Below are 9,203 nucleotides of genomic sequence, written 5' to 3' on the forward strand. Positions count from 1 at the left end.
TTTATACATTTATATCATTTTGGGACTAACCTACTAACCGGAGGCCCAACTCATATTGCTGTTTTTTTTGCCTATTTCAGTATTTTGAAGAAAAGGAATATCAAACGGAGTCCAAACGGAATGAAACCTTCGGGAGCATGATTTTTGGAACGAACAAGATCCAGAGAGCTTGGAGTGCAAGTCAAGAAACAACCGGAGCCTCCACGAGATAGGAGGGAGCGCCCCCCCTGTAGGGCGCGCCCCCCTGTCTCGTGGGCCCCTCGGGTGGCCACCGACGTACTTCTTCCTCCTATATATACCTTCGTACCCCGAAAACATCCGGGGGACCACGAAACACAATTTCCACCACCGTAACCTTCTGTATCCGCAAGATCCCATCTTGGAGCCTTCGCCGGCACTCTGCCGGAGGGGGAATCAACCACGGAGGGACTCTACATCAACATCCTTGCCCCCCCTATGAGTTGCGAGTAGTTTACCACAGACCTATGGGTCCATAGTTATAAGCTAGATGGCTTCTTCTCTCTTTTTGGATCTCAATACAATGTTCTCCCCCTCTCTTGTGGAGATCTATTCGATGTAATCTCTTTTTGCGGTGTGTTTGTCGAGATCGAATGAATTGTGGGTTTATGATTAGATTTATCTATGGATATTAATTGAATCTTCTCTGAATTCTTTTATGTATGATTGAGTTATCTTTGCAAGTCTCTTCGAATTATCGGTTTGGTTTGGCCTACTAGATTGATCTTTCTTGCCATGGGAGAAGTGCTTAGCTTTGGGTTCAATCTTGCGGTGTTCTTACCCAGTGACAGAAAGGGTTGCAAGACACATATTGTATTGTTGCCATCGAGGATAACAAGATGGGGTTTATATCATATTGCATGAGTTTATCCTTCTACATCATGTCATCTTGCTTAATGGGTTGCTCTGTTCTTATGAACTTAATACTCTAGATGCATGCTGGATAGCGGTCGATGTGTGGAGTAATAGTAGTAGATGCAGGCAGGAGTCGGTCTACTTGTTATGGACGTGATGCCTATATACATGATCATGCCTAGATAATCTCATAACTATGCACATTTCTATCAATTGCTCGACAGTAATTTGTTCACCCACCATAATACTTATGCTCTCGAGAGAAGCCTCTAATGAAACCTATGGCCCCCGGGTTTATCTCTTATCATATTTGCTTTCAATCTACTTTTATTTGCATCTTTACTTTTTGCATCTATATTATAAAATACCAAAAATATATTTATCTTATCATACTATCTCTATCAGATCTCACTTTCGCAAGTGGCCGTGAAGGGATTGACAACCCCTTTATTGCGTTGGTTGCGAGTTCTCAGTTTGTTTGTGTAGGCGTGTGGGACTTTTGAGGAGCCTCCTACTGGATTGATACCTTGGTTCTCAAAAACTGAGGGGAAATACTTACGCTACACTTGCTGCATCACCCTCTCCTCTTTGGGGAAAACCAATCTAGCTCAAGACGTAGCAAGAAGGATTTCTGGCGCCGTTGCCGGGGAGGTGTTCTCTCAAGTGAAGACATACCAAGTACCTATCACAAACCCATCTCCCTCGCATTTACATTATTTGCCATTTGCCTCTCGTTTTCCTCTCCCCCACTTCACCCTTGCCGTTTTATTCGCCCTCTCTCTCCCAATCTCCTCCTCTCTTTCTGCTTCTCATTTTTCTATTTGCTTGTGTGCCTGTTTATCCTTATGGCTTTGCCTAAAGGTCCTGACCACCTCCTCAGAAGGATGGATGAGATTGAATCAAATATTAGAAGCTTTATGAATTTGCAATTTGAGCATAATAATTTATTTAGAAAAGAGCTTAAGGAACAAAAAAGTTTTTTGGGGTTTATGAACAAAGAGCTTGATGATATGAATAAAGAATTCTATGGTGTTAACGCTCAAATTACTCGGCTTGAAAATGCTATAGCCAAAATTTCTGATAAGCAAGCCACCTTAGTCAATAAGATGGCCGCTAAACCAGAAAAATTATGTGAAAATAATGATGAGGATCTTAAAGTTATTGATGTGTCACCTATTAGATCTATGTTTTGCAGTATGAATTTTGATGATTATGGGACTGGTGATGAATCAACTTTGCCTAGAAGGCGTCCCAAGAATTCGGAGTCTTTAGATCTTAATGCTAAATTTGGTAAAAGTGAGATTGGAGAATCCTCAACTTCTAGTAATGTTGAACCTAATATCTCGGATTTCAAGGAATTTGACTATGATAATTGCTCTTTAAAATGTTGTATTTCCTTGTTGCAATCCGTTGTTAATTCTCCTCATGCTTATAGTCAAAACAAAGCTTTTACCAAACATATTGTTGATGCCTTGATGCAATCTTATGATGAAAAACTTAATTTGGAAGTTTCTATACCTAGAAAACTTAATGATGAGTGGGAACCTACTATAAAGATTAGAATTAAAGATTATGAGTGTTTTGCTTTGTGTGATTTGGGAGCTAGTATTTCCACAATTCCGAAAACTTTATGTGATATTCTAGGTTTCCATGATCTTGAAGATTGCTCTTTGAATTTGCACCTTGCGGATTCCACCATTAAAAAGCCTATGGGAAGGATCAATGATGTTCTTATTGTTGCGAATAGAAATTTGGTGCCCGTAGATTTTATCGTTCTTGATATAGATTGCAATATTTCTTGCCCTATTATTCTTGGTAGACCTTTCCTTAGAATGATTGGTGCGATTATCGATATGAAAGAAGGGAACATTAGATTCCAATTTCCCTTGAATAAAGGCATGGAGCAATTTCCAAGAAAGAAAGTCAAATTACCTTATGAATCTATCATGCGTGCTACTTATGAATCAAGTGCCAAAGATGGCACTCATTAGATCTATCTTCGCTTTTACGCCTAGCTAGGGGCGTTAAACGATAGCGCTAGTTGGGAGGCAACCCAATTTTCTTTATGTTCTTTGTTTTTGTTCCTGTTTAGTGTTAAATTTTGTTTCTATTTACTGTTTATATGTGTTTTTATCTTTTGTTTAGTGTTTGTGCCAAGTAGAACCTATAGGATAAACTATGATGATGGTTGATTTGATTCTGCTGAAAAACAGAAACTTTGCGCTCACGAGAAAGAATTCAATAAATCACAGAAACGTGCTTTTGCATTGATTCTTTTTTATGATGATCAATAAACAAATTTTCCAGTACGTCCTATTTTGGTAGGATTTTCAAGTTACAGAAGTTTGTGTTAGTTACATATAGCTACGGACTGTTCTGCTTTCGACAGATTCTGTTTTTCGTGTGTTGTTTGCTTATTTCAATGCATCTATGGCTAATAAATTAGTTTATAAACCATAAGGAAGTTGGAATACAGTAGGTTTAACACCAAAATAAATAAATAATGAGTTCATTACAGTACCTTATGTGGTGGTTTTGTTTTCTTTCACTAACGGAGCTTATAAGATTTCCTGTTGAGTTTTGTGTTGTGAAGTTTTCAAGTTTTGGGTAAAGCTTTTATGGACTATGGAATAAAGAGTGGCAAGAGCCTAAGCTTGGGGATGCCAAAGGCACCCCAAGATATTCAAGAATAGCCAAAAGCCTAAGCTTGGGGATGCCCCGGGAAGGCATCCCCTCTTTCGTCTTCGTTCATTGGTAACTTTACTTGGAGCTATATTTTTATTCGCCACACGATATGTGTTTTGCTTGGAGCATCGTGTATTATATTGGTCTTTGCTTGTTAGTTTACCACAATCATCCTTGCTGGACACACCTTTTTGGAGAAGCCTATTTGATTAGAATTTGCTAGAATACTCTATGTGCTTCACTTATATCTTTTGAGCTTGATAGTTTTTGCTCTAGCACTTCACTTATATCTTTTAGAGCATGGTGGTGGATTAATTTTGAAGAAATTGCTAGTCTCTCATGCTTCACTTATATTATTTTTAGAGTCTCTTAGAACAGCATGGTATTTGTTTTGGTTATAATTTGGTCCTAGAATGATGAGCATCCAAGTTGGGTATAATAAAAACTATCATAGAAAGTGAATTGGATGCTATGATCCATTTGATGCTTGATAATTGTTTTGAGATATGGAGGTAGTTATATTAAAGTCATGCTAGTTGGGTGATTATGAATTTAAAGAATGCTTGTGTTGAAGTTTGTGATTCCCGTAGCATGCACGTATGGTGAACCGCTTTGTGATGAAGTTGGAGCACAATTTTATTTATTGAATGTCTTCCTTATGAGTGGCAGTCGGGGACGAGCGATGGTCTTTTCCTACCAATCTATCCCCCTAGGAGCATGCGCGTAGTGCTTTGGTTTTTGATGACTCCTAAATTTTTACAACAAGTATATGAGTTCTTTTGACTAATGTTGAGTCCATGGATTATACGCACCCTTTCACCCTTCCATTATTGCTAGCCTCTCTTGTGCCGTGCAACTTTCGCCGGTACCATACACCCACCCACCATATACCTTCCTCAAAACAGCCACCATACCTACCTATTATGGCATTTCCATAGCCATTCCGAGATATATTGCCATGCAACTTTCCACCGTTCCGTTTATTATGACACGTTTCATCATTGTCATATTGCTCTTTGCATGATCATGTAGTTGACATCGTATTTGTGGCAAATCCACCATCATAATCTTCATACATGTCACTCTTGATTCATTGCATATCCCGGTATACCGCCGGAGGCATTCACATAGAGAAATATCTTGTTCTAGCTTTGAGTTGTAATTTTTGAGTTGTAAATCCATAAAAGTGTGATGATCTCCATTATTAGAGCATTGTCCTAGTGAGGAAAGGATGATGAAGACTATGATTCCCCCACAAGTCAGGATGAGACTTCGGACTTTACAAAAAAAAGAGAAAGGCCAAAAAGAAAAAGGAAAGAAAAAAGAGAAGGCCAAAGAAAAAAAGGAAAAAAGGAAAAAGGAGAAGAAGAAAAAAAATGAGAGAAAAAGAGAGAAGGGACAATGCTACTATCTCTTTTTCCACACTTGTGCTTCAAAATAGCACCATGATCTTCATGATAGAGAGTCTCATATGTTGTCACTTTCATACACTAGTGGGAATTTTTCATTATAGAACTTGGCTTGTATATTCCAATGATGGGCTTCCTCAAAATGCCCTAGGTCTTCGTGAGCAAGCAAGTTGGATGCACACCCACTAGTTTTCTTTTGTTGAGCTTTCATATATTTATAGCTCTAGTGCATCCGTTGCATGACAATCCCTACTCACTCACATTGATATCTATTAATGGGCATCTCCATAGCCTGTTGATACGCCTAGTTGATGTGAGACTATCTTCTCCTTTTTTTGTCTTCCCCAGAACCACCATTCTATTCCACATATAGTGCTATGTCCATGGCTCACGCTCATGTATTGCGTGAAAGTTGAAAGAGTTTGAGATTATTAAAGTATGAAACAATTGCTTGGCTCGTCATCGGGGTTGTGCATGATTAAATACTTTGTGTGATGAAGATAGAGCAACAGCCAGACTATATGATTTTGTAGGGATAACTTTCTTTGGCAATGTTATTTTGAGAAGACATGATTACTTTGCTTAGTATGCTTGAAGTATTACTATTTCTTATGTCAATATGAACTTTTATTTTGTATTATTTGGATCTGAACATTCATGCCACATTAAAGAAAATTACATTGAGAATTATGCTAGGTAGCATTCCACATCCAAAAAATTCTTTTTTTATCGTTTACCTACTCGAGGACGAGCAGGAATTAAGCTTGGGGATGCTTGATACGTGTCCAATGTATCTATAATTTTTGATTGTTCCATGCTATTATATTATCTGTTTTGGATGTTTATGGGCTTTATTTTATACATTTATATCATTTTTGGGACTAACCTACTAACCGGAGGCCCAGCCCATATTGCTATTTTTTTTTGCCTATTTCAGTATTTCGAAGAAAAGGAATATCAAACGGAGTCCAAACGGAATGAAACCTTCGGGAGCGTGATTTTTGGAACGAACAAGATCCAGAGAGCTTGGAGTGCAAGTCAAGAAACAACCGGAGCCTCCACAAGATAGGAGGGAGCGCCCCCCTGTAGGGCACGCCCCCCTGTCTCGGGGGCCCCTCGGGCGGCCACCGACGCACTTCTTCCTCCTATATATAACTACGTACCCCGAAAACATCCGGGGGGACCACGAAACACAATTTCCACCACCGTAACCTTCTGTATCCGCAAGATCCCATCTTGGAGCCTTAGCCGGCACTCTGCCGGAGGGGGAATCAACCACGGAGGGCCTATACATCAACATCCTTGCCCATCCTATGAGTTGTGAGTAGTTTACCATAGACCTATGGGTCCATAGTTATTAGCTAGATGGCTTCTTCTCTCTTTTTGGATCTCAATACAATGTTCTCCCCCTCTCTTGTGGAGATCTATTCGATGTAATCTCTTTTTGCGGTGTGTTTGTCGAGATCCGATGAATTGTGGGTTTATGATTAGATTTATCTATGGATATTAATTGAATCTTCTCTGAATTCTTTTATGTATGATTGAGTTATCTTTGCAAGTCGCTTCAAATTATCGGTTTGGTTTGGCCTACTAGAATGATCTTTCTTGCCATGGGAGAAGTGCTTAGCTTTGGGTTCAATCTTGCAGTGTTCTTACCCAGTGTTAGAAAGGGTTGCAAGACACATATTGTATTGTTGCCATCGAGGATAATAAGATGGGGTTTATATCGTATTGCATGAGTTTATCCTTCTACATCTTGTCATCTTGCTTAATGCGTTGCTCTGTTCTTATGAACTTAATACTCTAGATGCATGCTGGATAGCGGTCGATGTGTGGAGTAATAGTAGTATACGCAGGCAGGAGTCGGTCTACTTGTTATGGATGTGATGCCTATATACATGATCATGCCTAGATAATCTCATAACTATGCGCATTTCTATCAATTGCTCGACAGTAATTTGTTCACCCACCGTAATACTTATGCTCTCGAGAGAAGCCTCTAGTGAAACCTATGGCCCACGGGTCTATATCTTATCATATTTGCTTTCAATCTACTTTTATTTGCATCTTTACTTTTTGCATCTATATTATAAAATACCAAAAATATATTTATCTTATCATACTATCTCTATCAGATATCACTTTCACAAGTGGTCATGAAGGGATTGACAACCCCTTTATTGCGTTGGTTGTGAGTTCTCAATTTGTTTGTGTAGGCGCGTGGGACTTTTGAGGAGCCTCCTACTGGATTGATACCTTGGTTCTAAAAAACTGAGGGAAATACTTATGCTGCACTTGCTGCATCACCCTCTCCTCTTTGGGGAAAACCAATGCTAGCTCAAAACGTAGCAGAAGCCTATCCCCAGCAACGTGTTCTTGGAGCATCTCCACACCCCATCATTACAAGAAGATCCCTTCAAGGAAGAGCCCCCGCAACCGATAAGTTTAACCGATCCGACTGAGATTGAGGTTCCAGCTATGGTCGACTTGATCATGGAAGTCTTGGTGATCACGCCCGATTGGACGGTACCGTACATCGCGTACATACTCAGGCAGGAGCTCCCAGAGGATGAGGATGAGGCTCTCCAAGTTGCTAGATAGTTTGTCGAACAAAAGCTTTCACAGTGATAAAAGGACAACTTTACAGAGAAAGTGTCACAGGAGTGGCTCAACGCTGCATCATCCCGGAAGAAGGTCGAATGATCCTAAACGATATCCACTCGAGGACCTGTGGTCACCATGCGTCCTCTCGAACCATCATGGCCAAAGCATACCGAGCGGGGTTCTATTGGCCTCGGTCAAATGAGATGGCAAAAGTTATAGTCGACAAGTGCACAGGTTGCCAGTTCTACTCCAACATGTCTCACAAGGCTGCATCTGCCTTGAAGACTATTCCACTCGTCTGGCCGTTTGCAATTTGGGGGTTGGATATGGTTGGACCCTTCAAGACTGGCAGAAGTGGTTTCACTCATTTTCTCGTAGCAGTCGACAAGTTCACTAAGTGGATCGAAGCTAAGCCCATCAAAAACCTTGACTCAAGCACTGCCGTGAGTTTCATCAAGGAGTTGATATTCAGATATGGAGTTCCTCGCAGCATTATCACAGATAATGGCTCCAATTTTGATTATGATGAGTTCAAGGCGTTCTGTGCATCCCAAGGCACTCGGGTCGACTATGCTTCTGTTGCACACCCACAGTCGAATGGGCAGCAGAAAGGGCGAATGGTTTGATCCTTCAAGGGTTAAAACCCCAAATGATGCGCGACCTCAAGCACGTTGCTAGAGCTTGGGTGACTGAGTTACCATCCATCCTATGGGGGCTGAGAACGACGCCGAACTGGTCGACTGACCGAACCCTTTTCTTCCTAGTGTATGGCACCGAGGTTGTGCTTCCGAGTGACTTGCTGCACAATGCTCCCCGGGTGGAACTCTTCTCAGAAGCTGAAGCAGAGCAGGCACGCGAAGACGCAGTTGATCTCCTGGAAGAGGAATGTGAGATGGCTCTGATTCAGTCGACCATCTATCAGCAAGATTTGCGTCGATTCCATGCCCGTAATGTTAGAGGTCGAGCGTTCCAGGAAGGAGACCTTGTGCTCCGAGTGGATCAGAAACGGCCTCACAAGCTTGCTCCGGCCGGGAAAGGTCCCTTCATCATCACCAATGTGCTTCACAATGGAGCATACCACATCTACAACGTAGCCAAGAATATGGATGAGCCTCGCGCGTGGAACACGGAGCTGCTTCACCCTTTCTATACCCGAAATCACTCGGATCGACGAGTTGTAATAAGAAGTCCTTCAGTTTGCTTACCAAGGACAAGATTTTTGCAGTATCTTAATGATTGATTTTCCGTAATCATTTGTGTCCAAATCCCCCAGTGGGTGGCTTAGCCGCGAACCCGATTCGCCTAAGTTAAAGAACACTCCGAGTGGAGAGCAACCCTCCCACTCAGGGGCTTAGCTGTGACCCCATACTCTCCTAAGTTAAAAACACTCCGAGTGGAGAGCAATCCTCCCACTCGGGGGCTTAGCAGCAACCCCGTACTCGCCTAAGTTAAAAAACAATCCGAGTGGAGAGCAATCCTCCCACTCAGGGGCTTAGCAGCGACCCCGTACTCGGCTAAGTTAAAAAACACTCCGAGTGGAGAGCAATCCTCCCACTCGGGGGCTTAGCAGCGACCCCGTACTCGCCTAAGTTAAAAACCACTCCGAGTGGAGAGCAACCCTCCCACTCGGGG

This window comes from Triticum dicoccoides, chromosome 1B (genome assembly GCF_002162155.2).
Source record: "Triticum dicoccoides isolate Atlit2015 ecotype Zavitan chromosome 1B, WEW_v2.0, whole genome shotgun sequence".
NCBI classification, from domain to species: Eukaryota; Viridiplantae; Streptophyta; class Magnoliopsida; order Poales; family Poaceae; genus Triticum; species Triticum dicoccoides.